The sequence below is a fragment of the Scyliorhinus torazame genome, chromosome 14 (assembly GCF_047496885.1).
Source record: "Scyliorhinus torazame isolate Kashiwa2021f chromosome 14, sScyTor2.1, whole genome shotgun sequence".
In the NCBI taxonomy this organism is placed as follows: domain Eukaryota; kingdom Metazoa; phylum Chordata; class Chondrichthyes; order Carcharhiniformes; family Scyliorhinidae; genus Scyliorhinus; species Scyliorhinus torazame.
The window spans coordinates 129701399-129725570 of record NC_092720.1 but is presented as its reverse complement, the minus strand read 5'-3'; the positions used below and the strand labels follow the sequence as shown (position 1 = coordinate 129725570).

At 50.2% G+C, this 24172-nt stretch overlaps 1 protein-coding gene across 7 annotated transcripts in view; it reads right to left on the bottom strand.

Moving 5' to 3' along the window:
• The window catches only part of dzip1l (DAZ interacting zinc finger protein 1-like), a 368643-nt gene that overhangs the window by 181008 nt on the left and 163463 nt on the right, over window positions 1–24172 (bottom strand). The gene's annotated exons all lie outside the window — the stretch shown is intronic.

Sequence of the window (24172 nt, the reverse complement as noted above, 5' to 3'; positions counted from 1 at the left end):
CACCAGGTCAGGCTTATTAGAGACACCAGGTCAGGGTTATCAGTTACACCAGGTCAGCGTTATTCGAGACACCAGGTCAGGGTTATCAGTGACACCAGGTCAGGGTTATTAGAGACACCAGGGCAGGCTTATTAGAGACACCAGGTCAGGGTTATCAGTGACACCAGGTCAGGGTCATCAGTGACACCTGGTCAGGGTTATCAGTGACACCAGGTCAGTGTTATCAGTGACACCAGGTCAGGGTTATTAGAGACACGAGGTCACGGTTATCAGTGACACCAGGTCAGTGTTATCAGTGACACCAGGTCTGGTTATGAGAGACACCAGGTTTGTTATTAGAGACATCAGGTCGGGGTTATCAGTGACACCAGGTCAGGGTTATCAGTGACACCAGGTCAGGGTTATTAGAGACACCAGGTCAGGCTTATTAGAGACACCAGGTCAGGGTTATCAGTGACACCAGGTGAGGGTTATTAGAGACACCAGGTCAGGCTTATTAGAGACACCAGGTCAGGGTTATTAGAGACACCAGGTCAGGCTTATTAGAGACACCAGGTCAGGGTTATCAGTGACACCAGGTCAGCGTTGTTCGAGACACCAGGTCAGGGTTATCAGTGACACCAGGTCAGGGTTATTAGAGACACCAGGGCAAGCTTATTAGAGACAACAGGTCAGGGTTATTAGAGACACCAGGTCAGGCTTATTAGAGACAACAGGTCAGGGTCATCAGTGACACCAGGTCAGGGTTATCAGTGACACCAGGTCAGGGTTATCAGTGACACCAGGTCAGGATTATCAGTGACTCCGAGTCAGGGTTATCAGTGACACCAGGTCAGTATAATCAGTGACACCAGGTCGGGTTATTAGAGACACCAGGTCAGGATTATCTGTGACACCAGGTCAGGGTTATCAGTGACACCAGGTCAGGGTTATCAGCGACACCAGGTCAGGGTTATCAGTGACACCAGGTCAGGTTTATCAGTGACACCAGGTCAGGGTTATTATAGAGACACCAGGTCAGGCTTATTAGAGACACCAGGTCAGGGTTATCAGTGACTCCAGGTCAGGGTTATTAGAGACACCAGGTCAGGGTTATTAGAGACACCAGGTCAGGGTTATCAGTGACACCAGGTCAGGGTTATCAGAGACACCAGGTCAACGTTATTAGAGACACCAGGTCAGGCTTATTAGAGACACCAGGTCAGGGTTATCAGTGACACCGAGTCAGGGTTATCAGTAACACCAGGTCAGTCTTATCAGTGACACCAGGTCAGTTTATTAGAGACACCAGGTCTGGATTATCAGTGACACCAGGTCAGGGTTATCAGAGATACCAGGTCAGGGTTATTAGAGACACCAGGTCAGCGTTATCAGTGACACAGGGTCAGGGTTATCAGTGACACCAGGTCAGGGTCATCAGTGACACCTGGTCAGAGTTATCAGTGTCACCAGGTCAGGGTTATCAGTGACACCGAGTCAGGGTTATCAGTGACACCAGGTCAGTGTTATCAGTGACACCAGGTCGGGTTATTAGAGACACCAGGTCAGGATTAGCTGTGACACCAGGTCTGGGTTATCAGTGACACCAGGTCTGGGTTATCAGTGACACCAGGTCAGGGTTATCAGAGACACCAGGTCAGGGTTATCAGCGACACCAGGTCAGGGTTATCAGAGACACCAGGTCAGGGTTATCAGAGACACCAGATCAGGGTTATCAGCGACACCAGGTCAGGGTTATCAGTGACACCAGGTCAGGGTTATCAGAGACACCAGGTCAGGGTTATCAGCGACACCAGGTCAGGGTTATCAGAGACACCAGGTCAGGGTTATCAGCGACACCAGGTCAGGGTTATCAGTGACATCAGGTCATGGTTATCAGAGACACCAGGTCAGGGTTATCAGCGACACCAGGTCAGGGTTATCAGTGACGCCAGGTCAGGGTTATCAGAGACACCAGGTCAGGGTTATCAGCGACACCAGGTCAGGGTTATCAGTGACACCAGGTCAGGGTTATCAGTGACACCAGGTCAGGGTTATTAGAGACACCAGGTCAGGGTTGCTCAGTGACACCAGGTCACGATTATCAGTGACACGAGGTCAGGCTTATTAGAGACACCAGGACAGGGTTATCAGTGACACCAGGTCCGGGTTATTAGAGACACCAGGTCAGGCTTATTAGAGACACCAGGTCAGGGTTATCAGTGACACCAGGTCAGGGTTATCAGTGACACCAGGTCAGGGTTATCAGTGACACCAGGTCAGGGTTATCAGTGACACCAGGTCAGGGTTATTAGAGACACCAGGTCAGGCTTATTAGAGACACTTGGTCAGGCTTATTAGAGACACCAGGTCGGGGTTATCAGTGTCACCAGATCAGGGTTATCAGTGACACCAGGTCAGGGTTATCAGTGACACCAGGTCAGGGTTCTTAGGGACACCAGGTCAGGGTTATTAGAGACACCAGGTCAGGGTTATCAGTGACACCAGATCAGGGTTATCAGTGACACCAGGTCGGGGTTATTAGAGACACCAGGTCAGGGTTATCAGTGACAGCAGGTCAGGGTTATCAGTGACACCAGGTCAGGGTTATCAGTGACACCAGATCGGAGTTATTAGAGACACCAGGTCAGGGTTATCAGTGACAACCGGTCAGGGTTATCAGTGACACCGAGTCAGGGTTATCAGTGACACCAGGTCAGTGTTATCAGTGACACCAGGTCGGGTTATTAGAGACACCAGGTCTGGGTTATCAGTGACACCAGGTCAGGGTTATTAGAGACACCAGGTCAGGGTTATCAGTGACACCAGGTCAGGGTTATCAGCGACACCAGGTCAGTGTTATCAGTGACACCAGATCGGGTTATTAGAGACACGAGGTCACGGTTATCAGTGACACCAGGTCAGTGTTATCAGTGACACCAGGTTGGGGTTATTAGAGACACCAGGTTGGAGTTATTAGAGACACCAGGTTGGGGTTATCAGAGACACCAGGTCAGGGTTATCAGTGACACCAGGTCAGGGTTATCAGCGAAACCAGGTCAGGGTTATCAGTGACACCAGGTCAGGGTTATCAGTGACACCAGGTCAGGGTTATTATCGAGCCACCAGGGCAGGCTTATTAGAGGCACCAGGTCAGGCTTATTAGAGACACCAGGGCAGGCTTATTAGAGACAGCAGGTCAGGGTTATCAGTGACACCAGGTCAGGGTTATCAGTGACACCAGGGCAGGGTTATTAGAGACACCAGGACAGGCTTATTAGAGACACCAGGTCAGGCTTATTAGAGACACCAGGTCAGGGTTATTAGAGACACCAGGGCAGGCTTATTAGAGACACCAGGTCAGGCTTATTAGAGACACCAGGTCAGGGTTATTAGAGACACCAGGTCAGGGTTATTAGAGACACCAGGTCTGGCTTATTAGAGACACCGGGTCTGGGTTATTAGAGACACCGGGTCTGGGTTATTAGAGACACCGGGTCTGGGTTATTAGAGACACCAGGTCATGGTTATCAGTGACACCAGGTCAGGGTTATCAGTGACACCAGGTTGGGGTTATTAGAGACACCAGGTCGGGATTATCAGCGACACCAGGTCAGGGTTATCAGTGACACCAGGTCAGGGTTATCAGTGACACCAGGTCAGGGTTATCAGAGACACCAGGTCATGGTTATCAGTGACACCAGGTCAGGCTTATCAGTGACACCAGGTCAGGGTTATCAGTGACACCAGGTCAGGGTTATCAGTGACATCAGTTCAGGGTTATCTGTGACATCAGTTCAGGGTTATCAGTGACACCGAGTCAGGGTTATCAGTGACACCAGGTCAGTGTTATCAGTGACACCAGGTCTGGTTATGAGAGACACCAGGTTGGGGTTATTAGAGACATCAGGTCGGGGTTATCAGCGACACCAGGTCAGTGTTATCAGTGACACCAGGTCAGGGTTATTAGAGACACCAGGTCAGGCTTATTAGAGACACCAGGTCATGGTTATCAGTGACACCAGGTCAGGGTTATTAGAGACACCAGGTCAGGCTTATTGGAGACACCAGGTCAGGGTTATCAGTGACACCAGGTCAGGGTTATCAGTGACACCAGGTCGGGGTTATCAGCGACACCAGGTCAGGGTTATTATAGAGACACCAGGTCAGGCTTATTAGAGACACCAGGTCAGGGTTATCAGTGACAGCAGGTCAGGGTTATTAGAGACACCAGGTCAGGCTTATTAGAGACACCAGGTCAGGGTTATTAGAGACACCAGGTCAGGCTTATTAGAGACACCAGGTCAGGGTTATCAGTGACACCAGGTCAGGGTTATCAGTGACACCAGGTCGGGGTTATCAGCGACACCAGGTCAGGGTTATCAGTGACATCAGGTCATGGTATTAGAGACACCAGGTCAGGGTTACCAGTGACACCAGGTCGGGTTATCAGCGACACCAGGTCAGGGTTATCAGTGACACCAGGTCAGGGTTATTATAGAGACACCAGGTCAGGCTTATTAGAGACACCAGGTCAGGGTTATCTGTGACAGCAGGTCAGGGTTATTAGAGACACCAGGGCAGGCTTATTTGAGACACCAGGTCAGGGTTATCAGTGACACCAGGTCAGGGTTATCAGTGACACCAGGTCAGGGTTATCAGTGACACCAGGTCAGGGTTATCAGTGACACCAGGTCAGGCTTATTAGAGACACCAGGTCAGGGTTATTAGAGACACCAGGTCAGGGTTATCAGTGACACCAGGTCAGGGTTATCAGAGATACCAGGTCAGGCTTATTAGAGACACCAGGTCAGGGTTATCAGTGACACCAGATCGGGTTATTAGAGACACGAGGGCACGGTTATCAGTGACACCAGGTCAGTGTTTTCAGTGACACCAGATCGGGTTATGAGAGACACGAGGTCACGGTTATCAGTGACACCAGGTCAGTGTTATCAGTGACACCAGGTCTGGTTATGAGAGACACCAGGTTGGGGTTATGAGAGACACCAGGTCGGGGTTATCAGCGACACCAGGTCTGGGTTATCAGTGACACCAGGTCAGCGTTATTAGAGACACCAGGTCAGGGTTATCAGTGACACCAGGTCAGGGTTATTAGAGACACCAGGGCAGGCTTATTAGTGACACCAGGTCAGCGTTATTAGAGACACCAGGTCAGGGTTATCAGTGACACCAGGTCAGGGTTATCAGTGACACCAGGTCAGGGTTATTAGAGACACCAGGCCGGCTTATTAGAGACACCAGGTCAGGGTTATCAGTGACACCAGATCAGGGTTATCAGTGACACCAGGTCAGGGTTATCAGCGACACCAGGTCAGGGTTATCGGTGGCACCAGGTCAGGGTTATCAGTGACACCAGGTCAGGGTTATTAGAGACACCAGGTCAGGCTTATTAGAGACACCAGGTCAGGGTTATCAGTGACACCAGGTCAGGGTTATTAGAGACACCAGGGCAGGCTTATTAGAGACAGCAGGTCAGGGTTATCAGTGACACCAGGTCAGGGTTATCAGTGACACCAGGTCAGGGTTATTAGAGACACCAGGTCAGGCTTATTAGAGACACCAGGTCAGGGTTATCAGTGACACCAGGTCAGGGTTATTAGAGACACCAGGGCAGGCTTATTAGAGACAGCAGGTCAGGGTTATCAGTGACACCAGGTCAGGGTTATCAGTGACACCAGGTCAGGGTTATTAGAGACACCAGGTCAGGGTTATTAGAGACACCAGGGCAGGCTTATTAGAGACAGCAGGTCAGGGTTATCAGTGACACCAGGTCAGGGTTTTCAGTGACACCAGGTCAGGCTTATTAGAGACACCAGGTCAGGCTTATTAGAGACACGAGGTCAGGGTTATCAGTGACACCAGGTCAGGGTTATCAGTGACACCAGGTCAGGGTTATTAGAGACACCAGGTCAGGCTTATTAGAGACACCAGGTCAGGGTTATTAGAGACACCAGGTCAGGGTTATCAGTGACACCAGGTCAGGGTTATTAGAGACACCATGTCAGGCTTATTAGAGACACCAGGTCTGGCTTATTAGAGACACCGGGTCTGGGTTATTAGAGACACCGGATCTGGGTTATTAGAGACACCAGGTCTGGGTTATCAGTGACACCAGGTCAGAGTTATCAGAGACACCAGGTCAGGGTTATGAGAGACACCAGGTCAGGGTCATCAGTGACACCTGGTCAGGGTCATCAGTGACACCTGGTCAGGGTTATCAGTGACACCAGGTCAGTGTTATCAGTGACACCAGGTCGGGTTATTAGAGACACCAGGTCAGGATTATCTGTGACGCCAGGTCTGGGTTATCAGTGACACCAGGTCAGGGTTATTAGAGACACTAGGTCAGGGTTATCAGTGACACCAGGGCTGGGTTATCAGTGACAGCAGGTCAGGGTTATTAGAGACATCAGGTCAGGGTTATCAGTGACACCAGGTCAGGGTTATCAGTGACAGCAGGTCAGGCTTATTAGAGACACCAGGTCAGGGTTATCAGTGACACCAGGTCAGCGTTATTATAGACACCAGGTCAGGGTTATCAGTGACACCAGGTCAGGGTTATCAGTGACACCAGGTCAGGCATATTAGAGACACCAGGTCAGGGTTATCAGTGACACCAGGTCACCGTTATTATAGACACCAGGTCAGGGTTATCAGTGACACCAGGTCAGGGTTATCAGTGACACCAGGTCAGGGTTATCAGTGACACCAGGTCAGGGTTATTAGAGACACCAGGTCAGGGTTATCAGAGATACCAGGTCAGGCTTATTAGAGACACCAGGTCAGGGTTATCAGTGACACCAGGTCAGGGTTATCAGTGACACCAGGTCAGGGTTATTAGAGACACCAGGTCAGGCTTATTAGAGACACCAGGTCAGGGTTATCAGAGACACCAGGTCAGGGTTATCAGTGACACCAGGTCAGGGTTATTAGAGACACCAGGTCTGGGTTATTAGAGACACCAGGTCTGGGTTATTAGAGACACCAGGTCTGGGTTATCAGTGACACCAGGTCAGGGTTATCAGTGACACCAGGTCAGGGTCATCAGTGACACCTGGTCAGGGTTATCAGTGACACCAGGTCAGGGTTATCAGTGACATCAGTTCAGGATTATCAGTGACACCGAGTCAGGGTTATCAGTGACACCAGGTCGGGTTATTGGAGACACCAGGTCAGGATTATCTGTGACACCAGGTCTGGGTTATCAGTGACACGAGGTCTGGGTTATCAGTGACACCAGGTCAGGGTTATTAGAGACACCAGGTCAGGACTATTAGAGACACCAGGTCAGGGTTATCAGTGACACCAGGTCAGGGTTATTAGAGACACCAGGTCAGGCTTATTAGAGACACCAGGTCAGGTTCATCAGTGACACCAGGTCAGGGTTATCTGTGACATCAGTTCAGGGTTATCTGTGACATCAGTTCAGGGTTATCAGTGACACCGAGTTAGGGTTATCAGTGACACCAGGTCAGGGTAATTAGAGACACCAGGTCAGGGCTATCAGTGACACCAGGTCAGGGTTATTAGAGACACCAGGTCAGGCTTATTAGAGATACCAGGTCAGGGTTATCAGTGACACCAGGTCAGGGTTATCAGTGACACCGAGTCAGGGTTATCAGTGACACCAGGTCAGTGTTATCAGTGACACCAGGTCAGGGTTATTAGAGACACAAGGTCACGGTTATCAGTGACACCAGGTCAGTGTTATCAGTGACACCAGGTCTGGTTATGAGAGACACCAGGTCGGGGTTATTAGAGACACCAGGTCGGGGTTATCAGCGACACCAGGTCAGGGTTGTCAGTGACACCAGGTCAGGGTTATTAGAGACACCAGGTCAGGCTTATTAGAGACACCAGGTCATGGATATCAGTGACACCAGGTCAGGGTTATTAGAGACACCAGGTCAGGATTATTAGAGACACTAGGTCAGGGTTATCAGTGACATCAGGTCATGGTTTTAGAGACACCAGGTCAGGGTTATCAGTGACACCAGGTCAGGGTTATTAGAGACACCAGGTCAGGCTTATTAGAGACACCAGGTCATGGTTATCAGTGACACCAGGTCAGGGTTATTAGAGACACCAGGTCAGGCTTATTAGAGACACTAGGTCAGGGTTGTCAGGGTTATCAGTGACATCAGGTCATGGTATTAGAGACACCAGGTCAGGGTTATCAGCGACACCAGGTCAGGGTTATCAGTGACACCAGGTCAGCGTTATTAGAGACACCAGGTCAGGCTTATTAGAGACACCAGGTCAGGGTTATCAGTTACACCAGGTCAGCGTTATTCGAGACACCAGGTCAGGGTGATCAGTGACACCAGGTCAGGGTTATTAGAGACACCAGGGCAGGCTTATTAGAGACACTAGGTCAGGGTTATCAGTGACACCAGGTCAGGGTCATCAGTGACCCCTGGTCAGGGTTATCAGTGACACCAGGTCAGTGTTATCAGTGACACCAGGTCAGGGTTATTAGAGACACGAGGTCACGGTTATCAGTGACACCACGTCAGGGTTATCAGCGACACCAGGTCAGGGTTATCAGTGACACCAGGTCAGGGTTATTATAGAGACACCAGGTCAGGGTTATTAGAGACACCAGGTCAGGGTTATCAGTGACACCAGGTCAGGGGTATTAGAGACACCAGGTCAGGCTTATTAGAGACGCCAGGTCAGGGTTATCAGTTACACCAGGTCAGCGTTATTCGAGACACCAGGTCAGGGTTATCAGTGACACCAGGTCAGGGTTATTAGAGACACCAGGGCAGGCTTATTAGAGACACCAGGTCAGGGTTATCAGTGACACCAGGTCAGGGTCATCAGTGACACCTGGTCAGGGTTATCAGTGACACCAGGTCAGTGTTATCAGTGACACCAGGTCAGGGTTATTAGAGACACGAGGTCACGGTTATCAGTGACACCAGGTCAGTGTTATCAGTGACACCAGGTCTGGTTATGAGAGACACCAGGTTTGTTATTAGAGACATCAGGTCGGGGTTATCAGCGACACCAGGTCAGGGTTATCAGTGACACCAGGCCGGCTTATTAGAGACACCAGGTCAGGGTTATCAGTGACACCAGATCAGGGTTATCAGTGACACCAGGTCAGGGTTATCAGCGACACCAGGTCAGGGTTATCGGTGGCACCAGGTCAGGGTTATCAGTGACACCAGGTCAGGGTTATTAGAGACACCAGGTCAGGCTTATTAGAGACACCAGGTCAGGGTTATCAGTGACACCAGGTCAGGGTTATTAGAGACACCAGGGCAGGCTTATTAGAGACAGCAGGTCAGGGTTATCAGTGACACCAGGTCAGGGTTATCAGTGACACCAGGTCAGGGTTATTAGAGACACCAGGTCAGGCTTATTAGAGACACCAGGTCAGGGTTATCAGTGACACCAGGTCAGGGTTATTAGAGACACCAGGGCAGGCTTATTAGAGACAGCAGGTCAGGGTTATCAGTGACACCAGGTCAGGGTTATCAGTGACACCAGGTCAGGGTTATTAGAGACACCAGGTCAGGGTTATTAGAGACACCAGGGCAGGCTTATTAGAGACAGCAGGTCAGGGTTATCAGTGACACCAGGTCAGGGTTTTCAGTGACACCAGGTCAGGCTTATTAGAGACACCAGGTCAGGCTTATTAGAGACACGAGGTCAGGGTTATCAGTGACACCAGGTCAGGGTTATCAGTGACACCAGGTCAGGGTTATTAGAGACACCAGGTCAGGCTTATTAGAGACACCAGGTCAGGGTTATTAGAGACACCAGGTCAGGGTTATCAGTGACACCAGGTCAGGGTTATTAGAGACACCATGTCAGGCTTATTAGAGACACCAGGTCTGGCTTATTAGAGACACCGGGTCTGGGTTATTAGAGACACCGGATCTGGGTTATTAGAGACACCAGGTCTGGGTTATCAGTGACACCAGGTCAGAGTTATCAGAGACACCAGGTCAGGGTTATGAGAGACACCAGGTCAGGGTCATCAGTGACACCTGGTCAGGGTTATCAGTGACACCAGGTCAGGGTTATCAGTGACATCAGTTCAGGATTATCAGTGACACCGAGTCAGGGTTATCAGTGACACCAGGTCAGTGTTATCAGTGACACCAGGTCGGGTTATTAGAGACACCAGGTCAGGATTATCTGTGACGCCAGGTCTGGGTTATCAGTGACACCAGGTCAGGGTTATTAGAGACACTAGGTCAGGGTTATCAGTGACACCAGGGCTGGGTTATCAGTGACAGCAGGTCAGGGTTATTAGAGACATCAGGTCAGGGTTATCAGTGACACCAGGTCAGGGTTATCAGTGACAGCAGGTCAGGCTTATTAGAGACACCAGGTCAGGGTTATCAGTGACACCAGGTCAGCGTTATTATAGACACCAGGTCAGGGTTATCAGTGACACCAGGTCAGGGTTATCAGTGACACCAGGTCAGGGTTATCAGAGACACCAGGTCAGGGTTATCAGAGATACCAGGTCAGGCTTATTAGAGACACCAGGTCAGGGTTATCAGTGACACCAGGTCAGGGTTATCAGTGACACCAGGTCAGGGTTATTAGAGACACCAGGTCAGGCTTATTAGAGACACCAGGTCAGGGTTATCAGAGACACCAGGTCAGGGTTATCAGTGACACCAGGTCAGGGTTATTAGAGACACCAGGTCTGGGTTATTAGAGACACCAGGTCTGGGTTATTAGAGACACCAGGTCTGGGTTATCAGTGACACCAGGTCAGGGTTATCAGTGACACCAGGTCAGGGTCATCAGTGACACCTGGTCAGGGTTATCAGTGACACCAGGTCAGGGTTATCAGTGACATCAGTTCAGGATTATCAGTGACACCGAGTCAGGGTTATCAGTGACACCAGGTCGGGTTATTAGAGACACCAGGTCAGGATTATCTGTGACACCAGGTCTGGGTTATCAGTGACACGAGGTCTGGGTTATCAGTGACACCAGGTCAGGGTTATTAGAGACACCAGGTCAGGACTATTAGAGACACCAGGTCAGGGTTATCAGTGACACCAGGTCAGGGTTATTAGAGACACCAGGTCAGGCTTATTAGAGACACCAAGTCAGGTTCATCAGTGACACCAGGTCAGGGTTATCTGTGACATCAGTTCAGGGTTATCTGTGACATCAGTTCAGGGTTATCAGTGACACCGAGTTAGGGTTATCAGTGACACCAGGTCTGGGTTATCAGTGACACCAGGTCAGTGTTATCAGTGACACCAGATCGGGTTATGAGAGACACGAGGTCACGGTTATCAGTGACACCAGGTCAGTGTTATCAGTGACACCAGGTCTGGTTATGAGAGACACCAGGTCAGGCTTATTAGAGACACCAGGTCATGGTTATCAGTGACACCAGGTCAGGATTATTAGAGACACCAGGTCAGGCTTATTAGAGACACCTGGTCAGGGTTATCAGTGACATCAGGTCATGGTATTAGAGACACCAGGTCAGGGTTATCAGTGACACCAGGTCAGGGTTATCAGCGACACCAGGTCAGGGTTATCATTGACACCAGGTCAGGGTTATTAGAGACACCAGGTCAGGCTTATTAGAGACACCAGGTCAGGGTTGTCAGTGACACAAGGTCAGGGTTAACAGTGACACCAGTTCAGGCTTATTAGAGACACCAGGTCTGGCTTATCAGAGACACCAGGTCTGGGTTATTAGAGATACCAGGTCTGGGTTATCAGTGACACCAGGTCAGGGTTATCAGAGACACCAGGTCTGGGTAATTAGAGACACCAGGTCAGGGCTATCAGTGACACCAGGTCAGGGTTATTAGAGACACCAGGTCAGGCTTATTAGAGATACCAGGTCAGGGTTATCAGTGACACCGAGTCAGGGTTATCAGTGACACCAGGTCAGTGTTATCAGTGACACCAGGTCAGGGTTATTAGAGACACGAGGTCACGGTTATCAGTGACACCAGGTCAGTGTTATCAGTGACACCAGGTCTGGTTATGAGAGACACCAGGTCGGGGTTATTAGAGACACCAGGTCGGGGTTATCAGCGACACCAGGTCAGGTTGTCAGTGACACCAGGTCAGGGTTATTAGAGACACCAGGTCAGGCTTATTAGAGACACCAGGTCATGGTTATCAGTGACACCAGGTCAGGGTTATTAGAGACACCAGGTCAGGATTATTAGAGACACTAGGTCAGGGTTATCAGTGACATCAGGTCATGGTTTTAGAGACACCAGGTCAGGGTTATCAGTGACACCAGGTCAGGGTTATTAGAGACACCAGGTCAGGCTTATTAGAGACACCAGGTCATGGTTATCAGTGACACCAGGTCAGGGTTATTAGAGACACCAGGTCAGGCTTATTAGAGACACTAGGTCAGGGTTGTCAGGGTTATCAGTGACATCAGGTCATGGTATTAGAGACACCAGGTCAGGGTTATCAGTGACACCACGTCAGGGTTATCAGCGACACCAGGTCAGGGTTATCAGTGACACCAGGTCAGCGTTATTAGAGACACCAGGTCAGGCTTATTAGAGACACCAGGTCAGGGTTATCAGTTACACCAGGTCAGCGTTATTCGAGACACCAGGTCAGGGTGATCAGTGACACCAGGTCAGGGTTATTAGAGACACCAGGGCAGGCTTATTAGAGACACTAGGTCAGGGTTATCAGTGACACCAGGTCAGGGTCATCAGTGACCCCTGGTCAGGGTTATCAGTGACACCAGGTCAGTGTTATCAGTGACACCAGGTCAGGGTTATTAGAGACACGAGGTCACGGTTATCAGTGACACCACGTCAGGGTTATCAGCGACACCAGGTCAGGGTTATCAGTGACACCAGGTCAGGGTTATTATAGAGACACCAGGTCAGGGTTATTAGAGACACCAGGTCAGGGTTATCAGTGACACCAGGTCAGGGGTATTAGAGACACCAGGTCAGGCTTATTAGAGACGCCAGGTCAGGGTTATCAGTTACACCAGGTCAGCGTTATTCGAGACACCAGGTCAGGGTTATCAGTGACACCAGGTCAGGGTTATTAGAGACACCAGGGCAGGCTTATTAGAGACACCAGGTCAGGGTTATCAGTGACACCAGGTCAGGGTCATCAGTGACACCTGGTCAGGGTTATCAGTGACACCAGGTCAGGGTTATCAGTGACACCAGGTCAGGGTTATTAGAGACACGAGGTCACGGTTATCAGTGACACCAGGTCAGTGTTATCAGTGACACCAGGTCTGGTTATGAGAGACACCAGGTTTGTTATTAGAGACATCAGGTCGGGGTTATCAGCGACACCAGGTCAGGGTTATCAGTGACACCAGGTCAGGGTTATTAGAGACACCAGGTCAGGCTTATTAGAGACACCAGGTCAGGGTTATCAGTGACACCAGGTGAGGGTTATTAGAGACACCAGGTCAGGCTTATTAGAGACACCAGGTCAGGGTTATCAGTGACACCAGGTCAGGGTTATTAGAGACACCAGGTCAGGCTTATTAGAGACACCAGGTCAGGGTTATCAGTGACACCAGGTCAGCGTTATTCGAGACACCAGGTCAGGGTTATCAGTGACACCAGGTCAGGGTTATCAGTGACACCAGGTCAGGGTTATTAGAGACACCAGGTCAGGGTTATTAGAGACACCAGGTCAGGCTTATTAGAGACAACAGGTCAGGGTTATCAGTGACACCAGGTCAGGGTTATCAGTGACACCAGGTCAGGATTATCAGTGACTCCGAGTCAGGGTTATCAGTGACACCAGGTCAGTATAATCAGTGACACCAGGTCGGGTTATTAGAGACACCAGGTCAGGATTATCTGTGACACCAGGTCAGGGTTATCAGTGACACCAGGTCAGGGTTATCAGCGACACCAGGTCAGGGTTATCAGTGACACCAGGTCAGGGTTATTATAGAGACACCAGGTCAGGCTTATTAGAGACACCAGGTCAGGGTTATCAGTGACACCAGGTCAGGGTTATTAGAGACACCAGGTCAGGGTTATTAGAGACACCAGGTCAGGGTTATCAGTGACACCAGGTCAGGGTTATCAGAGACACCAGGTCAACGTTATTAGAGACACCAGGTCAGGCTTATTAGAGACACCAGGTCAGGGTTATCAGTGACACCAGGTCAGGGTTATCAGTGACACCGAGTCAGGGTTATCAGTAACACCAGGTCAGTCTTATCAGTGACACCAGGTCAGTTTATTAGAGACACCAGGTCTGGATTATCAGTGACACCAGTTCAGGGTTATCAGAGATACCAGGTCAGGGTTATTAGAGACACCAGGTCAGGGTTATCAGTGACACCAGGTCAGGGTTATTAGAGACACCAGGTCAGCGTTATCAGTGACACAGGGTCAGGGTTATCAGTGACACCAGGTCAGGGTCATCAGTGACACCTGGTCAGAGTTATCAGTGTCACCAGGTCAGGGTTATCAGTGACACCGAGTCAGGGTTATCAGTGACACCAGGTCAGTGTTATCAGTGACACCAGGTCGGGTTATTAGAGACACCAGGTCAGGATTAGCTGTGACACCAGGTCTGGGTTATCAGTGACACCAGGTCTGGGTTATCAGTGACACCAGGTCAGGGTTATCAGAGACACCAGGTCAGGGTTATCAGCGACACCAGGTCAGGGTTATCAGAGACACCAGGTCAGGGTTATCAGAGACACCAGATCAGGGTTATCAGCGACACCAGGTCAGGGTTATCAGTGACACCAGGTCAGGGTTATCAGAGACACCAGGTCAGGGTTATCAGCGACACCAGGTCAGGGTTATCAGAGACACCAGGTCAGGGTTATCAGCGACACCAGGTCAGGGTTATCAGTGACATCAGGTCATGGTTATCAGAGACACCAGGTCAGGGTTATCAGCGACACCAGGTCAGGGTTATCAGTGACGCCAGGTCAGGGTTATCAGAGACACCAGGTCAGGGTTATCAGCGACACCAGGTCAGGGTTATCAGTGACACCAGGTCAGGGTAATCAGTGACACCAGGTCAGGGTTATTAGAGACACCAGGTCAGGGTTGCTCAGTGACACCAGGTCACGATTATCAGTGACACGAGGTCAGGCTTATTAGAGACACCAGGTCAGGGTTATCAGTGACACCAGGTCCGGGTTATTAGAGACACCAGGTCAGGCTTATTAGAGACACCAGGTCAGGGTTATCAGTGACACCAGGTCAGGGTTATCAGTGACACCAGGTCAGGGTTATCAGTGACACCAGGTCAGGGTTATTAGAGACACCAGGTCAGGCTTATTAGAGACACTTGGTCAGGCTTACTAGAGACACCAGGTTGGGGTTATCAGTGTCACCAGATCAGGGTTATCAGTGACACCAGGTCAGGGTTATCAGTGACACCAGGTCAGGGTTCTTAGGGACACCAGGTCAGGGTTATTAGAGACACCAGGTCAGGGTTATCAGTGACACCAGGTCAGGGTTATCAGTGACACCAGGTCGGGGTTATTAGAGACACCAGGTCAGGGTTATCAGTGACAGCAGGTCAGGGTTATCAGTGACACCAGGTCAGGGTTATCAGTGACACCAGATCGGAGTTATTAGAGACACCAGGTCAGGGTTATCAGTGACAACTGGTCAGGGTTATCAGTGACACCGAGTCAGGGTTATCAGTGACACCAGGTCAGTGTTATCAGTGACACCAGGTCGGGTTATTAGAGACACCAGGTCTGGGTTATCAGTGACACCAGGTCAGGGTTATTAGAGACACCAGGTCAGGGTTATCAGTGACACCAGGTCAGGGTTATCAGTGACACCAGGTCAGGGTTATCAGCGACACCAGGTCAGGGTTATCAGTGACATCAGTTCAGGATTATCAGTGACACCGAGTCAGGGTTATCAGTGACACCAGGTCGGGTTATTAGAGACACCAGGTCAGGTTTATTAGAGACACCAGGTCAGGGTTATCAGTGACACCAGGTCAGGGTTATCTGTGACATCAGTTCAGGGTTATCAGTGACACTTGGTCAGGGTTATCAGTGACACCAGGTCAGGGTTATCAGTGACACCAGGTCAGGGTTATGAGAGACACCAGGTCAGGCCTATTAGAGACACCAGGTCAGGGTTATCAGTGACACCAGGTCAGGGTTATTAGAGACACCAGGTCAGGCTTATTAGAGACACCAGGTCAGGGTTATCAGTGACACCAGGTCAGGGTTATCTGTGACATCAGTTCAGGGTTATCAGTGACACCAGGTCAGTGTTATCAGTGACATCAGATCGGGTTATGAGAGACACGAGGTCACGGTTATCAGTGACACCAGGTCAGTGTTATCAGTGACACCAGGTCTGGTTATGAGAGACACCAGGTCAGGCTTATTAGAGACACCAGGTCATGGTTATCAGTGACACCAGGTCAGGATTATTAGAAATACCAGGTCAGGCTTATTAGAGACACCTGGTCAGGGTTATCAGTGACATCAGGTCATGGTATTAGAGACACCAGGTCAGGGTTATCAGTGACACCAGGTCAGGGTTATCAGCGACACCAGGTCAGGGTTATCAGTGACACCAGGTCAGGGTTATTAGAGACACCAGGTCAGGCTTATTAGAGACACCAGGTCAGGGTTATCAGTGACACCAGTTCAGGCTTATTAGAGACACCAGGTCTGGCTTATCAGAGACACCAGGTCAGGGTTATCAGTGACACCAGGTCAGGGTTATCAGAGACACCAGGTCTGGGTAATTAGAGACACGAGGTCAGGGCTATCAGTGACACCAGGTCAGGGTTATTAGAGACACCAGGTCAGGCTTATTAGAGATACCAGGTCAGGGTTATCAGTGACACCAGGTCAGGGTTATTAGAGACACCAGGTCAGGCTTATTAGAGACACTAGGTCAGGGTTATCAGTGACATCAGGTCATGGCATTAGAGACACCAGGTCAGGGTTATCAGTGACACCACGTCAGGGTTATCAGCGACACCAGGACAGGGTTATCAGTGACACCAGGTCAGGGTTATTATAGAGACACCAGGTCAGGCTTATTAGAGACAACAGGTCAGGGTTATCAGTGACACCAGGTCAGGGGTATTAGAGACACCAGGTCAGGGTTATCAGTTACACCAGGCCGGCGTTATTCGAGACACCAGGTCAGGGTTATCAGTGACACCAGGTCAGGGTTATTATAGAGACACCAGGTCAGGCTTATTCGAGACACCAGGTCAGGGTTATCAGTGACACCAGGTCAGGGTTATTAGAGACACCAGGTCAGGCTTATTAGAGACACCAGGTCAGGGTTATCAGTGACACCAGGTCAGCGTTATTCGAGACACCAGGTCAGGGTTATCAGTGACACCAGGTCAGGGTTATTAGAGACACCAGGTCAGGCTTATTAGAGACACCAGGTCAGGGTTATCAGTGACACCAGGTCAGCGTTATTCGAGACACCAGGTCAGGGTTATCAGTGACACCAGGTCAGGGTTATTAGAGACACCAGGGCAGGCTTATTAGAGACACCAGGTCAGGGTTATCAGTGACACCAGGTCAGGGTTATAAGAGACACCAGGTCAGGCTTATTAGAGACACCAGGTCAGGGTCATCAGTGACACCAGGTCAGGGTTATCAGTGACACCAGGTCAGGGTTATCAGTGACATCAGTTCAGGATTATCAGTGACTCCGAGTCAGGGTTATCAGTGACACCAGGTCAGTATTATCAGTGACACCAGGTCGGGTTTTTAGAGACACCAGGTCAGGATTATCTGTGACACCAGGTCTGGGTTATCAGTGACACCAGGTCAGGGTTATCAGTGACATCAGGTCAGGGTTATCAGAGACACCAGGTCATGGTAATTAGAGACACCAGGTCAGGGTTATCAGCGACACCAGGTCAGGGTTATCAGTGACACCAGGTCAGGGTTATCAGTGACACCAGGTCAGGGTTATCAGTGACACCAGGTCAGGCTTATTAGAGACACCAGGTCAGGGTTATCACTGACACCAGGTCAGGGTTATTAGAGACACCAGGTCAGGGTTATTAGAGACACCAGGTCAGGGTTATCAGTGACACCAGGTCAGGGTTATCAGAGACACCAGGTCAACGTTATTAGAGACACCAGGTCAGGCTTATTAGAGACACCAGGTCAGGGTTATCAGTGACACCAGGTCAGGGTTATCAGAGACACCAGGTCAACGTTATTAGAGACACCAGGTCAGGCTTCTTAGAGACATTAGGTCTGGGTTATCAGTGACACTTGGTCAGGGTTATCAGTGACACCGAGTCAGGGTTATCAGTGACACCAGGCCAGGGTTATTAGAGACACCAGGTCAGGCTTATTAGAGACACCAGGTCAGGGTTATCAGTGACATCAGTTCAGGGTTATCAGTGACATCAGTTCAGGGTTATCTGTGACATCAGTTCAGGGTTATCAGTGACACCGAGTCAGGGTTATCAGTGACACCAGGTCAGTGTTATCAGTGACACCAGGTCAGGGTTATTAGAGACACCAGGTCAGTGTTATCAGTGACACCAGGCAGGGTTATTAGAGACACGAGGTCACGGTTATCAGTGACACCAGGTCAGTGTTATCAGTGACACCAGGTCTGGTTATGAGAGACACCAGGTCGGGGTTATTAGAGACACCAGGTCGGGGTTATCAGCGACACCAGGTCAGGGTTATCAGTGACACCAGGTCAGGGTTATTAGAGACACCATGTCAGGCTTATTAGAGACACCAGGTCATGGTTATCAGTGACACCAGGTCAGGGTTATTAGTGACACCAGGTCAGGGTTATCAGTGACACCAGGTCAGGGTTATTAGTGACACCAGGTCAGGGTTATCAGCGACACCAGGTCAGGGTTATCAGTGACACCAGGTCAGGGTTATTAGAGACACCAGGTCAGGGTTATTAGAGACACTAGGTCAGGGTTATCAGTGACATCAGGTCATGGCATTAGAGACACCAGGTCATGGTTATCAGTGACACCAGGTCAGGGTTATTAGTGACACCAGGTCAGGGTTATCAGCGACACCAGGTCAGGGTTATCAGTGACACCAGGTCAGGGTTATCAGTGACACCAGGTCAGGGTTATTAGAAACACCAGGTCAGGCTTATTAGAGACACTAGGTCAGGGTTATCAGTGACATCAGGTCATGGCATTAGAGACACCAGGTCAGGGTTATCAGTGACACCACGTCAGGGTTATCAGCGACACCAGGTCAGGGTTATCAGTGACACCAGGTCAGGGTTATTATAGAGACACCAGGTCAGGCTTATTAGAGACACCAGGTCAGGGTTATCAGTGACACCAGGTCAGGGGTATTAGAGACACCAGGTCAGGCTTATTAGAGACACCAGGTCTGGGTTATCAGTTACACCAGGTCAGCGTTATTCGAGACACCAGGTCAGGGTTATCAGTGACACCAGGTCAGGGTTATTAGAGACACCAGGGCAGGCTTATTAGAGACACCAGGTCAGGGTTATCAGTGACACCAGGTCAGGGTTATAAGAGACACCAGGTCAGGCTTATTAGAGACACCAGGTCAGGGTCATCAGTGACACCAGGTCAGGGTTATCAGTGACACCAGGTCAGGGTTATCAGTGACATCAGTTCAGGATTATCAGTGACTCCGAGTCAGGGTTATCAGTGACACCAGGTCAGTATTATCAGTGACACCAGGTCGGGTTATTAGAGACACCAGGTCATGGTTATTAGAGACACCAGGTCAGGGTTATCAATGACACCAGGTCAGGGTTATCAGCGACACCAGGTCAGGGTTATCAGTGACACCAGGTCAGGGTTATCAGTGACACCAGGTCAGGGTTATCAGTGAAACCAGGTCAGGGTTATCAGTGACATCAGGTCAGGGTTATCAGAGACACCAGGTCATGGTTATTAGAGACACCAGGTCAGGGTTATCAATGACACCAGGTCAGGGTTATCAGCGACACCAGGTCAGGGTTATCAGTGACACCAGGTCAGGGTTATCAGTGACACCAGGTCAGGGTTATCAGTGACACCAGGTCAGCTTATTAGAGACACCAGGTCTGGATTATCAGTGACACCAGGTCAGGGTTATCAGAGATACCAGGTCAGGGTTATTAGAGACACCAGGTCAGGGTTATCAGTGACACCAGGTCAGGGTTATTAGAGACACCAGGTCAGCGTTATTAGTGTCACAGGGTCAGGGTTATCAGTGACACCTGGTCAGGGTCATCAGTGACACCTGGTCAGGGCTATCAGTGTCACCAGGTCAGGGTTATCAGTGACATCAGTTCAGGACTTTCAGTGACACCGAGTCAGGGTTATCAGTGACACCAGGTCGGGTTATTAGAGACACCAGGTCAGGATTAGCTGTGACACCAGGTCTGGGTTATCAGAGACACCAGGTCAGGGTTATCAGCGACACCAGGTCAGGGTTATCAGTGGCACCAGGTCAGGGTTATCAGTGACATCAGGTCAGGGTTATCAGTGACACCAGGTCAGGGTTATCAGAGACACCAGGTCAGGGTTATCAGCGACACCAGGTCAGGGTTATCAGAGACACCAGGTCAGGGTTATCAGAGACACCAGGTCAGGGTTATCAGCGACACCAGGTCAGGGTTATCAGTGACACCAGGTCAGGGTTATCAGAGACACCAGGTCAGGGTTATCAGCGACACCAGGTCAGGGTTATCAGAGACACCAGGTCAGCGTTATCAGCGACACCAGGTCAGGGTTATCAGTGACACCAGGTCAGGGTTATTAGAGACACCAGGTCAGCGTTATTCGAGACACCAGGTCAGGGTTATCAGTGACACCAGGTCAGGCTTATTAGAGACACCAGGGCAGGCTTATTAGAGACACCAGGTCAGGGTTATTAGAGACACCAGGTCAAGCTTATTAGAGACAACAGGTCAGGGTCATCAGTGACACCAGGTCAGGGTTATCAGTGACACCAGGTCAGGGTTATCAGTGACACCAGGTCAGGATTATCAGTGACTCCGAGTCAGGGTTATCAGTGACACCAGGTCAGTATAATCAGTGACACCAGGTCGGGTTATTAGAGACACCAGGTCAGGATTATCTGTGACACCAGGTCAGGGTTATCAGTGACACCAGGTCAGGGTTATCAGCGACACCAGGTCAGGGTTATCAGTGACACCAGGTCAGGGTTATCAGTGACACCAGGTCAGGGTTATTATAGAGACACCAGGTCAGGCTTATTAGAGACACCAGGTCAGGGTTATCAGTGACACCAGGTCAGGGTTATTAGAGACACCAGGTCAGGGTTATTAGAGACACCAGGTCAGGGTTATCAGTGACACCAGGTCAGGGTTATCAGAGACACCAGGTCAACGTTATTAGAGACACCAGGTCAGGCTTATTAGAGACACCAGGTCAGGGTTATCAGTGACACCAGGTCAGGGTTATCAGTGACACCGAGTCAGGGTTATCAGTAACACCTGGTCAGTCTTATCAGTGACACCAGGTCAGTTTATTAGAGACACCAGGTCTGGATTATCAGTGACACCAGGTCAGGGTTATCAGAGATACCAGGTCAGGGTTATTAGAGACACCAGGTCAGGGTTATCAGTGACACCAGGTCAGGGTTATTAGAGACACCAGGTCAGCGTTATCAGTGACACAGGGTCAGGGTTATCAGTGACACCAGGTCAGGGTCATCAGTGACACCTGGTCAGAGTTATCAGTGTCACCAGGTCAGGGTTATCAGTGACACCGAGTCAGGGTTATCAGTGACACCAGGTCAGTGTTATCAGTGACACCAGGTCGGGTTATTAGAGACACCAGGTCAGGATTAGCTGTGACACCAGGTCTGGGTTATCAGTGACACCAGGTCTGGGTTATCAGTGACACCAGGTCAGGGTTATCAGAGACACCAGGTCAGGGTTATCAGCGACACCAGGTCAGGGTTATCAGAGACACCAGGTCAGGGTTATCAGAGACACCAGATCAGGGTTATCAGCGACACCAGGTCAGGGTTATCAGTGACACCAGGTCAGGGTTATCAGAGACACCAGGTCAGGGTTATCAGCGACACCAGGTCAGGGTTATCAGAGACACCAGGTCAGGGTTATCAGCGACACCAGGTCAGGGTTATCAGTGACATCAGGTCAGGGTTATCAGAGACACCAGGTCAGGGTTATCAGCGACACCAGGTCAGGGTTATCAGAGACACCAGGTCAACGTTATTAGAGACACCAGGTCAGGGTTATCAGCGACACCAGGTCAGGGTTATCAGTGACACCAGGTCAGGGTTATCAGTGACACCAGGTCAGGGTTATTAGAGACACCAGGTCAGGGTTGCTCAGTGACACCAGGTCACGATTATCAGTGACACGAGGTCAGGCTTATTAGAGACACCAGGTCAGGGTTATCAGTGACACCAGGTCCGGGTTATTAGAGACACCAGGTCAGGCTTATTAGAGACACCAGGTCAGGGTTATCAGTGACACCAGGTCAGGGTTATCAGTGACACCAGGTCAGGGTTATTAGAGACACCAGGTCAGGCTTATTAGAGACACCTGGTCAGGCTTATTAGAGACACCAGGTCAGGGTTATCAGTGACATCAGTTCAGGACTTTCAGTGACACCGAGTCAGGGTTATCAGTGACACCAGGTCAGTGTTATCAGTGACACCAGGTCGGGTTATTAGAGACACCAGGTCAGGATTAGCTGTGACACCAGGTCTGGGTTATCAGAGACACCAGGTCAGGGTTATCAGCGACACCAGGTCAGGGTTATCAGTGGCACCAGGTCAGGGTTATCAGTGACATCAGGTCAGGGTTATCAGTGACACCAGGTCAGGGTTATCAGAGACACCAGGTCAGGGTTATCAGCGACACCAGGTCAGGGTTATCAGAGACACCAGGTCAGGGTTATCAGAGACACCAGGTCAGGGTTATCAGCGACACCAGGTCAGGGTTATCAGTGACACCAGGTCAGGGTTATCAGAGACACCAGGTCAGGGTTATCAGCGACACCAGGTCAGGGTTATCAGAGACACCAGGTCAGCGTTATCAGCGACACCAGGTCAGGGTTATCAGTGACACCAGGTCAGGGTTATTAGAGACACCAGGTCAGCGTTATTCGAGACACCAGGTCAGGGTTATCAGTGACACCAGGTCAGGGTTATTAGAGACACCAGGGCAGGCTTATTAGAGACACCAGGTCAGGGTTATTAGAGACACCAGGTCAAGCTTATTAGAGACAACAGGTCAGGGTCATCAGTGACACCAGGTCAGGGTTATCAGTGACACCAGGTCAGGGTTATCAGTGACACCAGGTCAGGATTATCAGTGACTCCGAGTCAGGGTTATCAGTGACACCAGGTCAGTATAATCAGTGACACCAGGTCGGGTTATTAGAGACACCAGGTCAGGATTATCTGTGACACCAGGTCAGGGTTATCAGTGACACCAGGTCAGGGTTATCAGCGACACCAGGTCAGGGTTATCAGTGACACCAGGTCAGGGTTATTATAGAGACACCAGGTCAGGCTTATTAGAGACACCAGGTCAGGGTTATCAGTGACACCAGGTCAGGGTTATTAGAGACACCAGGTCAGGGTTATTAGAGACACCAGGTCAGGGTTATCAGTGACACCAGGTCAGGGTTATCAGAGACACCAGGTCAACGTTATTAGAGACACCAGGTCAGGCTTATTAGAGACACCAGGTTAGGGTTATCAGTGACACCAGGTCAGGGTTATCAGTGACACCGAGTCAGGGTTATCAGTAACACCTGGTCAGTCTTATCAGTGACACCAGGTCAGTTTATTAGAGACACCAGGTCTGGATTATCAGTGACACCAGGTCAGGGTTATCAGAGATACCAGGTCAGGGTTATTAGAGACACCAGGTCAGGGTTATCAGTGACACCAGGTCAGGGTTATTAGAGACACCAGGTCAGGCTTATTAGAGACACCTGGTCAGGCTTATTAGAGACACCAGGTCAGGGTTATCAGTGACATCAGTTCAGGACTTTCAGTGACACCGAGTCAGGGTTATCAGTGACACCAGGTCAGTGTTATCAGTGACACCAGGTCGGGTTATTAGAGACACCAGGTCAGGATTAGCTGTGACACCAGGTCTGGGTTATCAGAGACACCAGGTCAGGGTTATCAGCGACACCAGGTCAGGGTTATCAGTGGCACCAGGTCAGGGTTATCAGTGACATCAGGTCAGGGTTATCAGTGACACCAGGTCAGGGT